The sequence below is a fragment of the Neoarius graeffei genome, chromosome 11 (assembly GCF_027579695.1).
Source record: "Neoarius graeffei isolate fNeoGra1 chromosome 11, fNeoGra1.pri, whole genome shotgun sequence".
NCBI classification, from domain to species: domain Eukaryota; kingdom Metazoa; phylum Chordata; class Actinopteri; order Siluriformes; family Ariidae; genus Neoarius; species Neoarius graeffei.
The window spans coordinates 83,384,007-83,400,787 of record NC_083579.1 but is presented as its reverse complement, the minus strand read 5'-3'; the positions used below and the strand labels follow the sequence as shown (position 1 = coordinate 83,400,787).

The 16,781-nt window shown below is 43.3% G+C and overlaps 1 pseudogene; it reads right to left on the bottom strand.

Annotated features, from left to right (window-relative positions):
- LOC132894677 (zinc finger protein 271-like) overlaps positions 1 to 16,781 on the bottom strand; it is a 104,367-nt pseudogene that overhangs the window by 37,359 nt on the left and 50,227 nt on the right.

Genomic DNA, 16,781 nt, shown 5'->3' with positions numbered 1-16,781 from the left:
AGTGCCCTGTTTTTGTCATAAATATATATACACATTACACAAAATACAGGATGCCACTCTGACGCACACGTATCGGATGCACACTTCAAGACATTAAAACACAGGTGTGTGAAGATGTCAACCACATACAGGATGTCCCGAAAAAAAATGTATACACACTTTTAATCACTGTAAAGTACTGTATGTGTTTATTAAAATCCATGTAATTTTCAAAGAGTAATAGAATTTACAGACATTTTATTATTTAGTCACCGCCTGTTCTCAAACTGACATCCATTCTGGTCCAGTCACTGCTGACAATGCAAATCACATTCAATTCTCTTGGTATTTTTGGACATTCACTTTCAGTGACTGTTGCAGGTCTCATAGCGTAGACTATAAATATCAGTTAGAGGCAGTGATAAAACAAAGTGATGTCTGTAAATTCTATTACACCTTGAAAATGAAATTAATTTTAATAAACACCTACTTCACAATGATTCAAAGTGTGTATACATTTTTTCGGGACACCCTGTATGTTGTGCACACACAGAAGTTTACTGAAGCTTCTAATTTGAAAACAGTCATTATGGCATTTTTTGTATTTACTATTGTGTTTTATGAAGGCCCTGTGTTAGTTCCACTGTAGATCACATTTTGTCCACATACCAAGAGATGGCAGACGTGGCCGAGACGTGGCCACCCTAACCAGTATGTCATGGCTGCAGTGCCCTTGAGCAAGGCATTGAACCCCACATTGCTCCAGGTTGTAACCATGTTGTACCCTGTAATAACTAAGTGGCTTTGGATAAAAGCGACAACTAAATGTAATGTAATTATAATAATAATGTAATAACAGCATTGTTCAGTTTATATGTACGTTTGCGTACACAGCCTTCATATTTTTGTTGGCAGGTTTTTTTGTCTTGGGTCGCTTGTTTTCAGGGTCCATGTGCCTTATTTTTCTAGCAAATTCTGGCAACACTGCCAAATAAGCCATAAGCATTTTTACACTGACTGGAGCTATGATGTGTGTTCATGCGTGTTCAAGAGGCGTTTTGTAGCAGGGGGTTTTCCTGCGTCTTGTCCAAAGTCTTGCAAGAAGCAAGCAGGTTCAGGGGGTGTGGCGGAGCGCATGCCAGTACAACAGAACACCCGTTTCCCTCCCTCCGCATTTCAACACATTTCTTTGGCAAAATTCAACTGAATGTCGGAATGTTGAGCTTCATTTTACTATGTAGCAGCAAAGGTCTGGAAACACAAATATTTCTCCATACCCTAATTTCCATTTTCCATACTTTTCCAGACCTGGAAAATACTAAAATCAAATTCCATACTTTTCCATACTGCGTAGGAACCCTGTATATAGATGGATAGGACAGACAGAGAGGTAGACAGTTAAGAGAGAGAGACAGACCGACAGATAGATAGGAGATAGACAGACAGGAGAGAGCGAGCGAGCGACAGACAAATATATATATGTGAGAGAGAGAGAGAGAGAGAGAGAGGACAGATAGATAGGAGAGTGGTCCATTTGTTTACTTTTCGTCGTCTTGTTTAGACTTTCGAACATTACGACGAATCCACCACTTGCCTCGTTAACGTCTTTGACCAACTCCTTCGTTATATAAGGAGCAAGACCGAATTTTATGTAAGACGTTTTGTTTTTTCCACAGGAGAATGTTGTAGCGACTTCCGAGTCTGGGAACACAGCCTTAAAGAGTTCGCTTATGCCCTCATTCGAGCTGTACGAGTGGTGTTCCGTAATTGTTTTTAAAATTCAGAGCACCTCTGCCCGAAGTGTCGGGGTTCCACCGACGCCCATCATGCCACTGCTCGGCCCTTGTGTTGTTGATAGCCTTGCCGATGGTGTCTGGCTTGGCTGATGCTGCTGACGTTCGACAGTGGTGCTCGTGCCAACTCCAGGTGCATTCGGAGATTAAACCGTGCAGAACTGAGCGATGTGCTGGTGGCGGTGGAGGGCAGATGCAATGTGCTTTGAGCTCTGCATGTGAGACTCTAAAGCGAAATGACCTATAGTGGACAACTTGAAGGTCTTTCGACAAACACAGCATCTTGTTTCAACGCTTCCAGGAACCTCCCTCACCCGATCACAATATCTTTCATCTGAAAGCCACTGCTGATTAAAACGACACTTCCCCATGCTGCGATTTGCAAAGTCTCCTCTCCACCACGGACTCCGATGATTGCGCCGGTGCGAAAATGTATCAATATTGTTTCTCTCTTTGCGCATACTCCAAGAAATTCACTGATGTTACGCAAAACCCACGTTTTCACATTGTAGAATAGTATGAGTAAATTTAAGACCTTTGTTTAAAAAATTAAGACTTGGGCAAAGCAATTTAAGACTTTTTAAGGCCTTAATTTTGGAATATTAAATTTAAGACTTTTAAGACCCCGCGGCTACCATGTTGACATTTAGAAAAGAAACATACCAAGTGTAAATGAATACGTTTCTTGTTTTTTTTTTTTTGTGTGTGTGTGTGTGTGTGTGTGTGTGTGTGTGTGTGTGTGTGTGAGAGAGAGAAGCTACCATGTTGTGCATGCAGCAGTGTCGAGGAAAACTTGGTACAGTTTTTCTCAACTGCATTTGGGAAAACAGACTATAATGGAATGTTGTTGATGACGACTAATATGTGTACAGGGTTTCTGCAGGCTTGAACAAGTTCAATGTAAGACTTTTTAAGACCATAACAGGTTAAATTTAAGACTTATGCTGCACAAAAAAAAAAAAAAAAAAAAATTGGGAGAGCCTGAATTACAGTACTTTCGAAATAAAATTTATCATCATTCACCAATGAACTCATTACATCCCTAGGGTGCGCTCTTGCATTAATGAGGAACTAAGTTGCAGTGGAGCCAAAGACATCCCGCAAATCACTTGAGGATGAGGCATTCGATTCCGTACGGTTTGCGTGTTGTAACGTTACAGTTTGCACGGAGTTAGCTGATACACCGTCTCGAGATGTGCTTGGACCTGACAACGGTGAACAAAATTGAGTGATGGCATGCGAATGTTGCAGACTTTTATGGGCAGCCTGGTGCTTCTCCGCTTTCGCGTGCGATTCTGGTGCCTTTACACCCAGGGTGCTGAGTTTGAGTGTTCTTTTGCACAATGTGCAGTACGCCTCAAACGGATTGTTTGGTACACGTTTTAACCAGTCTACGAAATCAGTGTTCAAGCCAGCAGTCGTTAAACTTGCATTTGCCCATTTTGCTACAAACCGTGACAATAGGGCTGTGCGATATGGGAAAAAATGAATATCCCGATACATTTTCTCCATTTCACGATATACGATATATATATCTCGATATATTTAAATCTCCTCTAAAGGACCCCATGAAATCTAACTTTTACTCTTTACTGTTTTCACTACAATCCCTGCAGATTAAATAACATTCTTGGTTAACTTTACAGGTGGTTTTCAACAACACATTTTAAACTTTCATGTTGGTGATTAATCACAATTGAATTGAAATAAGACTATTTTTATTCAACAAAGATGTGGCACAAACAAAGGGGCAATACAATACAGAGCTGCTCAGAGCTCAAAATCAATAAAGTGCAAGCTCAACACTGAGAAAGACATTTAGCCTAAATAAGAAAAGTGCTCTTTCATCAAGTTATTTAAAAAAAAAAAATAGATCTCCAAGCTATTAACCCGACTACTGAGAACCACCAACATTCACAATAGAGAGAGAGATCTGCAAAACATAATTTCTCTCTTGGCACACTTTTGAACTGAGTGTTTTCTGGCTCTGCCTCTCAGATGTGTAGAATTCCGGTATTGCCTTCTCTGTAAAATGTCTGCGACCAGGCAACTCATATTTGGGATCAAGTGTGTTTAGTAATTTTTGGAAGCCTGGTTTTTCCACTATACTAACTGGGATCATGTCTTCGGCAATGAAGTTAGTGATTGCATCCGTTATAGCTCTCCATCTCTGACTCGTTTTCTCATATGGGGGGCTTTGGAGAACGAGGCTGCTATGGTCATTTGTTTAGCTCGTGGTGGGTTTTAGCTCGTGGGCAAGTAGTTCAGAGTTTAAGAGACTCTTCATACTGTACCGGGTGAGTTTTCAGGTGATGGAACATATTTGTCGTACTGCTACCTTTCGCGATGACAGGTTTATTTGCACACTTTACAAACTGACATTTGCTGTTCCACGTCCTCCTTGTGATATCCAAAAAATGCCAGATGACTGACCCCTTACTAGTTCTTTTAGGAACCAATTCGTCCGCTTCCATTTTTAATTTGTCGCTGAAATTGACAGAGCTTACACGGTAGCCTACGCAACACCAGCAATTGCACGAACTGAGTCAGCACTGTAAACCGGAACCAGGAAATCTTCCCCCCGGCAGTGTTGCCAGATACTGCTGACGTTTTCCAGCCCAAAATATGTTCAAAACCCGCCAAAATGCACTTAAAACCGCCCAATTTGGCAACACAACCGAAACTAGAAAGTCTTCCCGGAAGTTCCTTTCAGCACCTAGATGCCAACCAATCCCGGGTGACATCTAGGTGCTGAAAGGAACTTCCGGGAAGATTTTCTACGTGCAGAATAATTCTGCACGTAACCTAGGTCTTAAATTACCCAAATGAGACTTTAGACCAACAGTGCAAAATATCTCTGTATTTTAGACTTTTTTAGGCCTAAAATTGAAAATGTGTAATTTTAGACTTTTTTAGACTCCGCGGACACCCTGTGTGTAATACAGGAAGCTGACCATGTTTAGGAGTCGTTATGGGAGGACCTATGTTGGTGACTACCTGGGTTTGTGATTTTATGGGACTTTCATGAATAATTATACAATAAAAGAAATATTTGCTTGAGCATTACTTTATTTACTTGAGCACTGAGGTGTTACTAGTATTTTTATTAACAGGTAAGTTCCACCACACTGGCTAAAAGAACCAATGTCGGACTGCATTGTGCTCAAACTTGCGATTTACACCACTACTCCACATATCTGCGAGAAGAAATTGATATTAATTGGAGCTACCTTCATCTAGTCATCATATTTTGTTATATAAAAATATACAATATTTATAATAAAATTTATGACAAACTCACAACCGAGGAGTCTCCACTGTTCTTGGCTTCCTCTCGGTTCACCAGCTCTCCCTGGCAGGGGCCGAAGTGTGCACCTACTGGAACAGTCTCCCCCTTATTAAACACTCCCAGGCCTGCATCAGGAATACTGGACTTCTGGATTTCTAGCCCAGGAGGAAGTGTTTGTCTGGCTCGGTCAGGGACTCCCATGGGAACAGGAGTATCGGGGATGAAGAGGGGTGGCCCATGAACCTCGCATTTGTTGAGGAAGAAGGATTTGCAAACTTCACAGTCTGGGAGTAGAGAAAACACAACAGGAAGAAATGAGGCCCAAATGTGCATGTCTATCTAAGACCATATACGGTACATTAGTACTGTATAAAGATTATCCTAAGAAAGCTTGTGTAGGTACAATCACAGTTACTATTAATATTAAGTGATCAATCTCATTAAATCAGTCTCATTCAATTTGAAGGTTAATTATATTGAATCAATCCCATTGAATTGTTAATTTGACTCATTTGAATCATACCATAGAATCATTCAAGTGAATCATTCAGTGAATCGTTTAGTGAATCATTCAATGAATCATTTAGTGAATTGTTTCATTAATCCTGGATAAATTGCCAAACAGCTAAATTATGGTACATTTCCAAATTATTATTGATCACTTACCATATTACATAAATCATCTGCACCTTTTTGAATTCTTTGAGAGATTGGGGACTTCGGAAATATTTATTGGAACACAAATAAAACACTGTTCAATAAATGAATTTATTATAAAGATAAAAATTAAATGAATAATGTCAGCAGATATATTCAAATATGATGGTCATGTGTGTGTAAGAGAGCGCGTGTGTGTGTGTGTGTGTGTGTGTGTGTGTGAGAGAGAGAGAGGGCTATAAAAGTTTGGAATGTTCTGTGAAAGGGAGAGCCAGGGTGTGTGGGGAATGTTATCTGAGGTGTTGGGGGGAAGGTGAGTCCCCCTCGTGATTTGCCTTGAGACAAAGGAATTCCACCTACTTTATAACATTATCAAATTCACTGAAATCTTGATAAGGTCAAAATGTATAATAAGAATGAAATTGAGGATATTAGTAAGGAATAAGAGAGAGAGAGACATGCACAGCCTATCTAATTGAGATATTAAAACAAAACAGATCAATTCAACATGCTGCGTGTTTAACAGTGTAACAGATAAACCTGGGTTTAAATTCACACTATTTCAATAAAAGCTAAATTCCTAAGACTATCTTAATTTATGCCCAAATATATTTTACTCAATATCTTGCCTCTAGCAAAGTTCTGAGATGATGTTCGCCGTTGCAGAGCTTCGCTGTTCATGAAGCACGCGAGTCGATTCCATGGACGGAGAACTTCTCTTGATCCGACACGTCGTGGCTCGTGATGAGGAGGAAAGTCTCTGATCAGAATAATATGCACGGCACCTTTGAGTTAAAAAGGATTCAATCGCTTCTTAACTTTTAATTAAAACTGTGTTTGAGTGGCAGTCGTGATGTCACTTCTAATACGAATGAACCGGTTGTAACTCACTGAGTTTAAAATCGCGCGACTCTAGAGTTTATCTTGGCCAAGGGTAAGAAATCGGGCTGAATGATGGATCTTGCAAGAAAGGAAGAAAAAGACGTCTTTATGGTGGAGGGCATCTCTATATGCGTCTAGATGGCTCGGATCCAAATGCGAGAGACAAAGAGCTGGGAGCTTCCGCCTGGACTTATGCCCTCCTGGAGGATGACGTAGATGATCCCGCCCAGGCGTGACGTAGGTCATGCGGAAGTTGTAGTTCTTAGACACAAAACGGCGGACTGTACCTACACTTGCCAGTAAGGTTCACTGAGCATCTGGTTGAGACTAGAGGTGTCCATCAGGACTGGGATCAAACAGGACACAACAAGGTACCAGTATTGGCAAAAAATATGGAAACGCCTACCAAACTGACAAAACACAATTTGACCTTTTGTTCTCAAGTTCTCTTAATAAACTAAACATTTTCATCATAACAAATGTTACAAGTAACCAGAGTAAATCATTCTAAAATATTATCAATATTTGGTATGGAACCCCTTGACACTGAAGTGCACCGACACGATCAGGCATGCCATCATAAAGTTTATGAATAAAATCAAGTGGAATTGATCTCCATACGTCTTGCAACACTTCCCAGAGCTGTGGCAGATTTGAAGGAGCCCTTTTCACCTTCTCTCGCTCCATGTAGTTCCAGACTTGCTCAATTATATTCATGTCAGGACTTTGGGCTGGCCAATCAAGAATTGTCAAGCTGACATCTTGTTCTTTGTTTTGTAAATACTGTTTAACCATCCTGGCTGTGTGTTTTGGGTCCTTATCTTGCTGGAAGATAAAGTTGTTGCCAATGAGAGCTCTTCCAGAAGGCACAGCATGATGGATAAGGATTTGTCTGTACTTGTCAGCAGTGAGGGTCCCATCTATTTTGTAGAGATGACCAACTCCATTGTAAGTGATGGCTCCCCATACTTGCAGGACCCCTCCGCCATGTTTTACTGTGGGAGAAATACAGTTTTGCCTTGTATCTTTCTCCCTTTCTGCACCTGACTTACTGTTGCATAGCGTTGCCAAATAATTCAAATCTCTTCTCATCTGAGAACATGACCCTTTACCACTGCTCAGAAGTCCAACTCCTGTGAATTTTTGCCCAGTTAAGTCTCTTCTGCTTATTTCCACCTTTCAACAAAAGTTTTGCGCACCGACACATGACCTTTGAGGCCTTCTGCGGAGAGAGTCTTCCTAACCAGGTGTGGGGAGACATCCTTGCCTGTAGCATCTTGGAGGTCCTGTGCCAGTTCCTTGCTGGATTTCTTCCTCTCTCGTAGGGATGTAGTCTTGAGGTACTGGACATCAGCTTTAGTCAACTACTACTTCCTTCCTCTGTCTGAAATGTTCTTGAAGTTCACAGTCTTCTGGTGATGCTTGAGGCATTTCCAGACAGCACTGTGGGTCACATGCAGTTTCTTTGCTATGGCTCATTATGAATGGCCCTCCTCCCACAAAACTTTCATCCTGTTGCCTGGCTGTAGTCAGAGGATAAATATTTTTCTAATGAATTCTTTGTAGAGACCACATGATTTCATACCTGCCAACCTTGAAAACATTTTATGAGTACAATTTTACAATTTCATGAGTACCCCCCCTCGCGTCAACCTCACCCCAACCCGGTGCGCATGCGCCCCCACAGACCACAACCAGCAGACCAAAAACACACTTTCAATCCAGTTGTATTGATTGACCTTGGGAACATAGTTCAGTTTTGTAAAACATTCCTATTGATAGACTTTGGGAAACTGTTATTGATGGCTCTTGGGAACTTCCTTCTGTTTTGAAAAGCACAACAAACACTAAATGCATGTGCAAATGAAATGAAATTAAACCAGAGCCACTCTTTCAAAATAAATAACACCACATTAAATTAATACAGTATGTAAAAAAGGCACTTTCAACACAAAACATGGTATGCACAAATTTCCCATGCAATAGGGTTAGACTTTGGATTTTTTAACATGTTGGAAGTATATTGCATTATACAGTAAAAATATTGCATTATACAGTACACTGCAGTATTTTGTAGTATGCCTTTTTCATGTGCAAACTATTGCATTTGCATTCGAAATACTGCATTTACTGCCGTAATACTGAAGAAAAAAGCATTTGATACTGCAGTACCACGCAGGTTTTTTCATAAGAGGGATGACCAATTTTCGACTTCACATCATCTGCAAACATTCTAGGTTACCACTGACAGACGTTACCGACTGCCCTTAAGATATACAACACGCTACGTTTTGTTGAGCACATCAATAAAGTGGTACTTATCATAGTGATTCAATGAGAGCGCGAGAGGAATTGTAATCAGGTTTTGTTGGTTACCGCATCATATATGCAACCTCGAGTGACGGCTTCGAAGTTAAATGAAGAACTAGCCTGTACTGTTGGTGTTGTAAATGCACAAAATAACGGCTAGGAAGCTCGAGTACACGTGAAACACAACCGTTTCTGTTACAAATATAGGAAGGCCGTGCATAACAGTAAAAGTGTTACGCACTGCCTTCCAGTTAGCTAAAACTTCTTATTGCAGTACTTTAACGGGCGTGTGGGACGGTGTTCGCATACCTGTTGCTCCTTGGTGACTGATGTCTATATCAATCTTGCACACCGTGCAGAATGCGTGGCTGGGTAACTGCGACCGTGTGAGACAAGGCCACCTCTCCCGATAGCTTTCCAGAAATCTTTGGGGTTTCCGAACACGTTTGGCGCTCGGTTCGGGCTCCATATGTTCAGTTTTTGTCTGAAACATGCATGTGGGAAAGCCTGAAGTATTGCAGCATATTGAGTTGGTGAACGAGTATAACGTTCACGAGGGGTTAACAATGTCGGTTTATTGGGCTGACCTAATGTTTTTATTTTACCTTTCCAGTGATCTTTGCAGAATGGATTGTTGACCATCATTGATGAAATCTCTCTTCTCTAACCGACGTTTCAATCCCCGACTCGCTCTAGCCACCTGGCTGCACCGCTGCACTCAAGTCAGCGACGCGAAGGAGGAAGGGGAGGGGGTGAAGAGGACAGAGCCACACGCTCTGGAAGAGGGGCGGGGGGATTGGGCAAAGCGTTCCATTCTGGCTTTGAGTTTTCTCACAGATCAGCGGTATCAACTTCAGCGAGAACTTGACTGAAATGCGAGTTCGGATGATATGCGTACTGAAATGCGAGTTCGGACGATATGCGTACTTTTTAATGTGAAAACGTACAGCCGTACAATGAGGTAAAAATTCGTAGCGGCTACGCAAGATGCGTACAGGTTGGCAGGTATGCGATTTAGTTAATGGTTTTCACCTGTGGAATAATTAGCATATCAGGGTAGGATTGCCCAACAAGGAGTGATTAAGGTTGGTTTTGGGGCTAAACTAAAAGAGAGATACCATTTCCAATATTTTATGATGTTTATCACACAACGATGGCCAAAACTGCTAGTGTTTTCATGGTTAAAGTATAAAATTGTGGTTAAAAGGTGTCTCTGTATCTTCATAATAAATTTCAGTTGTCTTCAGTGCAGATTCTGATGTCATTTGCATGGATTAAGTATGCAAAAATCGATCTTTTCCTAGGCATTTCCATATTTTGTGCCAGTACTGGATACGAGTATGAAGGGTTTTTTTTTACTTCCTTGTGGGAGTAAACAAAATGGTCAGATACGAAGCTTGCAGGGCAAAATAAGACGAATGTTCATTAACATGACTGTGGCACTGCATGATGTATTTACAGTATTCTCTTAGGACTTGCCTGGTCAGGGTTGTTTTAAATTCAGCTACTTGTTTGCTTATCTTCTGGGGAACAGAATTTCCCAAATTTGTTATGAAATCACATGCAGGTACAAACAAAATTAACTGTCCACACAGTAAGAAAGAAAGTAAGTAAATAAAAATAGTCCAATGCACATCACTATTTGAGCTTGCTGACAATTATGGCATTTCTAAATCTAGACATTTCCCCCCCCCCAATGCCATACATATAGGATTTATATTTAATTAACCCCCCCCCCCCCCCACACACACACACACACCCCAAATGGCAATTTAAGCATAACTAATTTGCTGAAGAAGAAAACCATTGGACCCAGAGGAAACCTACACTGACGGGGGAGAACTTGCAAAACTTCACACAGACAGCAACCCGAGCTTAGAATCGAATCCAGGACCCTGGAGCTGTGCCACTGTGATGCCCCGAAATCCGTATATTTGGACTCCTGTCTCTCACACCCACTGTCTCTTATTGAACATCCCATTCCAGGGGCATAATGAGGGGCATACTCTCTGTCCCCTATTAAATCACAGCTGGTTGGGATCTTCTGCGAGCTTATGCATGTGGTGAACAGAGCACATAGCACTGTCCTCCAGGTGTGTTTTGCTATCATGACACAGTATAGCGAACCCCAGCCAGACAATGATGAAGCTTACTGATGTTTCAAGAAGCATTTATTATGTTCAGCCGTCATCCTTAATTTGAACACAAATATACTTCCTTTCCTTCACAAACACCGTAAGAGCTGCAGATGGATAAATAAAATAAGCTCTCACAAGCATAAACCTTTCCATAATGCCAGTTAGCCACACGTGTACATTTATCAAATATTCACTCACATATAAAATAGGTCAAAGCACATGAAAAGCTAGAAAACCAGCATTAACACGACATTACAGCTTATCCATGTAGCACCCTTTCGCATAAGCTAACCTTAGCATGGCTAATACGACAACGATATATGTAAACACCCTTTCGGCAGTTAATTAGGATAACACGTCACAGCAGTCATAAAACAAGTTGAAACACACAATACCTTGTTCCCATTTCCAGCAAGGCGCTTAATTATCCATAATGAAACTTTACATTGCAAGGCAACATCTTCAAAACACCTTTTCCTTCCATACACTCTTCAATTAGCTGCCGTTCATGTGTGAACGCCTATGGGCAAGTTGCTGACTCTCAGATGAGAGTACGCCAGAAGGGCTTCAAAATAAAAACTGAAAACGTAAAAGGCACTAACAAAAATAAAACTTACAGGAAGTAGTTAACTTGCTTATATACCATCAATAGAGATCTTGCAGTCACGTGACCGGAAAGTACACAACCGCCATCTTGTCGGTCAAAAACACCGCTGAATACTGCTGCACTCGTGTACAGAATGGATCAATTTCAACCGACGGACTACACGGCTCATTTTTCTAATGAACAGATAGATATATGTCTAAAATAAACGATCTACAGATTTGTGACCTTTATGGCTTTCCGGACAGAATTTTTACGACCGGATTTTGAACTGCCAGCGGAATACCCAGACGTGTATGATTACCTCATCAACTTTCCCTCGCTGTTCAGTGGTGAAGCACTGCGTGCTTATAAATCTCTGGACAGTTATCTCTACAGAAATTCAGGATTTGTCAGCGACTCAGATGTGGCATCTTGTAAACAAGAAAATGATCCTCACTGGATGGGTAAGTCACTGTTGTTTACATGGATCTGGCGTTGGAGAGGTAGAGGCTTGGCAGTGGAGGTTTGAGTGGCTGTTTTCTGAGCTTAGTCAACAGGCCGGCTCTGCCTGTAGTCTCGCTTTTGCTTCGGCTCCCGGCGCTGCCTCCTTCGCTTTGCTTCCGATAACAATCCACGGAGACCCCGCTGGTCTCGCAATCTGGTCTCGTCCAGAATGTGTTTTGTTTTTTTTCTCGTCCGGAATGTTGTGCATGCGATGGAAATCGCTACAAACCGTAATTTTCTGCTGGAAACCAATGTCCAGTAAGTCCATACGGTTGTAGTGGATACTGAAGTCCGGTACAGACGAACAACACGCAAAAATACACACAAAAAACAAAAACCGTGCACAGGTAGGGAGAGCTTGTAGCCGCAGCCGTTGTAGTAGAATTGTATATTGAGGTATTTCACTCACGTGACCAAGTCATGTGATGCTGCCATTTTGGACGGCACGGCTCGAATCAGTTTGAATGCGAGGAAGGCGACAAACGAAAAACATAAAAGAAAAAGGAGCGAGATGTAGAAAACACCTTCACTATCCAGCGACGCAGGGCATTTACAGGGCGAGCAGAGGGAGAGGTATTTGCAAAAATTGAGGTTAGCAGGCTTAGAGAACGATGTTTACCTGCTTCCACAAGGATTGCTCACTGACGTACGGAAGTACACGAAGCCCTCGTCTTTACCTGACTTCGGCCCACATGATCTGTATACCTATGTCGTTAAAAACCCATCGCCATACACAGGTATTGATCTGAAAGCGTATAAGAGTTTGGATGGCTACAAATATTTTGTCAGGCTGGGTAACATGCCTACATCAGCGGGTCGTCCCTGGAGCCGGTGGTCGCCATCTGATTACAGCTAAGGTTTGTTCACATTTTCATTTACTTTCGGTCCTCAGGATAAACAAAATGTTATTAAATGTCATTGAAATAACTTCTTAGTCTGTTGAGACATGGCCTGTTATAAATTTGCTGTTACCAGGCAATGACTAAGAACTGTATTATTAGGGTCGGTGTCTGTGTTGTAGCAGTGTACTAGCAGCTAGCTGTTAGCACTAGCTAATGTCAACATCGTAGCTGGTATGTTACTGTAGCAATATTTACGTTCAGTCATTTGGATGACTGTTAAAACCTTTCAGTCTCAAGTTTTTCCTTTACTGGATTTACTAGTTTACGGAGCCATCGCGCGCTCTCCGGCCGGGCCGGGAGCCATCGCGCGCTCTCCGGCCGGGCCGGGAGCCATCGCGCGCTCTCCGGCCGGGCCGGGAGCCATCGCGCGCTCTCCGGCCGGGCCGGGAGCCATCGCGCGCTCTCCGGCCGGGCCGGGAGCCATCGCGCGCTCTCCGGCCGGGCCGGGAGCCATCGCGCGCTCTCCGGCCGGGCCGGGAGCCATCGCGCGCTCTCCGGCCGGGCCGGGAGCCATCGCGCGCTCTCCGGCCGGGCCGGGAGCCATCGCGCGCTCTCCGGCCGGGCCGGGAGCCATCGCGCGCTCTCCGGCCGGGCCGGGAGCCATCGCGCGCTCTCCGGCCGGGCCGGGAGCCATCGCGCGCTCTCCGGCCGGGCCGGGAGCCATCGCGCGCTAGCTCAGTAAACTAGTAAATCCAGTAAAGGAAAAACTTGAGACTGAAAGGTTTTAACAGTCATCCAAATGACTGAACGTAAATATTGCTACAGTAACATACTTGCTACTGTTGTTGACATTAGCTAGCTTGCCGTCCAAAATGGTGGACACCGGGGCGTCACGTGACCCTGTGACGTCAGGTGAAATACCTCAATAGTAGGGTTTTGCAGAAGAAAAGGTAGAAGTAGAACCAGAAGTAGAAGGCGGAATATGGCGTTTGACCTACAAGATGGCGTCTGTCACAATCTGGATCGGCTGTGACGTCACATGCAAGATCTCTATAAGAGTCATTTACACTACCACCAATCATGAGTAAATAATGGAACAGTATACGGTTTACATCAAGCACGAATGATTTCAAACTGAAAATGACCTTCCCTATACAAATAACTTGTTTAGAAGGTGGAAAACCCTTTTAAACCATGAACTATGAGCTTACAAGCTATAGCTAGAAGGTATTATTAACTATAGGGTGAACAGGCTTAAATCAGTCGACAGCAGCAAGACTAGCTTCTGAACTGGGTGTTCCACTTCAGACATCTTGGGGAGACGCTCCTCTTTCTTGCCAAGCTTCATGTCATCGAGGCAGACCTTAAAGGAACAGTCCACCGTACTTCCATAATGAAATATGCTCTTATCTGAATTGAGACGAGCTGCTCCGTACCTATCCGAGCTTTGCGCGACCTCCCAGTCAGTCAGACACGCTGTCACTCCTGTTAGCAATGTAGCTAGGCTCAGCATGGCCAATGGTATTTTTTGGGGCTGTAGTTAGATGCGACCAAACTCTTCCGCGTTTTTCCTGTTTACATAGGTTTATATGACCAGTGATATGAAACAAGTTCAGTTACACAAATTGAAACGTAGCGATTTTCTATGCTATGGAAAGTCCGCACTATAATGACGACAGGCGTACTAACACCTTCTGCGCGCTTCGACAGCGCATTGATATCTGAGCTCTGTATCAATGCGCTGTCGAAGCGCGCAGAAGGTGTTAGTACGCCTGTCATTATAGTGCGGACTTTCCATAGCATAGAAAATCGCTATGTTTCAATTTGTGTAACTGAACTTGTTTCATATCACTGGTCATATAAACCTATGTAAACAGGAAAAACGCGGAAGAGTTTGGTCGCATCTAACTACAGCCCCAAAAAATACCATTGGCCATACTGAGCCTAGCTACATTGCTAACAGGAGTGACAGCGTGTCTGACTGCGTCTGACTGACTGGGAGGTCGCGCAAAGCTCGGATAGGTACGGAGCAGCTCGTCTCAATTCAGATAAGAGCATTTTTCATTATGGAAGTACAGTGGACTGTTCCTTTAACTCTCCTTACTAGTCCGTCTTTGTCAGTAGTGGTTTCTGAAACTCTGCCCAACCTCCACTCGTTCCTGTGCACATCCTCTCCTTTCATCATTACGATATCTCCAACTTGCAGATTTCTCCTGGGAGTATGCCAGCGCTGTCTGAGGGCAATGTTGGCCAGGTATTCCTTTCGCCATCGACTCCAAAACTGTTCTGCCAGGTATTGAACATGTCCCCACCTTTTCTTGCTATACATGTCTTCTCTGATGAACTCACCTGGAAGAGGCAAGGCCTTGACAGGTTTCATAGTTAGGAGATGATTAGGGGTGAGTGGCTCGAGGCTGTGTGTGTGTGTGGGGGGGGGGGTGTCACTGAGGTTGTTAACAGTCAGTGGACAGCTGTTGACGATTGCCATAGCTTCATAGAGGAAAGCTCGTAGCGAAGCATAATTTAGCCTACCAGAAGAAAGAGCAAGCGTGGCCTTAGGATGCCTTTCACTGTTCTAATCTGTCTCTCCCACACCCCTCCGACATGCCTCGAATAGGGTGCATTCATGCTGAACTCGCATTGTTTCTCAGCAAGAAATGCAGCCAGCCAGTCTGCACTGACTTTTTAAAGCTTCGAGTTCATTTTTGGCTCCAACAAAGTTGCTTCCTTGATCAGACTTGATTTGACAAACAGTGCCACGTATGGCAATAAAAGCATCGTAGGTCATTTATGAGGGCGTCGGTGGACATGTCATCAAGCATCTCAATACGGATGGCACGGGAGCTAAGGCAAGTGAAGAGAAGACCATACACCTCTTGTTCTCCTTTCTACCCTGCTTTGTAAAAAATGGACCAAAGTAGTCCATTCCACAGAAGGTGGGGGGGGGGGTGATGGTTCCACGAGTTCAGGGGGTAGATCAGCCATTCTTTGGTCTTCCGTTGGTTTCCAAAGCAGTCTACAGGTAACGCATTGACAAACGTAGGATGCTACTGCCCAATTGATGCCAGGAATCCATGGGACCTGATGTCATGAATGGTAAGACCTTTGCCTTGATGTTTCATCCTTTCATGGTGATGAGCAATGATCATCTTTGCAATGTGATGATCCTTGGGGACGACTGCAGGGTGCTTGATGGAGTCGGGAAGAGAAGAGCTGCACAGCCTACCTCCCACCCCTGAGGATGCCATCTTTGTCGAGGAAGGCATCAAGCGAGTATAATGGATTTTGAGATGGTAGGGGGATCCCTTTGCTCAGCAGTTTCAACTCCTCTTGATACACATTTTTCTGCAGGTCTATGATTATGCAATGTTCTGCATGTTCTCGTTCTGTTACAGTGGTGAGACTGTTTGATCTGTTCTTGCTGATGCACCTTAGTATGCGTGCAACAGCTTGAGTAGCCAGTGACCAAGATGAGAGCTTAGACAAGCAATCAACAAGGCTTACTCATTCTGTGGTTCTTGTGCTAAGCACTAGAGCACTTCTGACCTCTGGACCTCCAATCATTAACTCTGCAATCTCAGCAACAGGCAGCTTCATTTCCTTGTTCCATAAGAACTTGGGTCCAGTGAGCCAGGTGGATGAACGAAGCTCGCTGGGAGTCAAGCCCCTAGAAGCATGGTCAGCAGGATTCTCCTTGGTTGGGATGCATCTCCATTGCTGAGGGGGCGAGCTGAGATGAATCTTCTGAATGCGATTAGCCACAAAAGGTGTGGAATCGTCATGCTTCATCGCTGATGTATC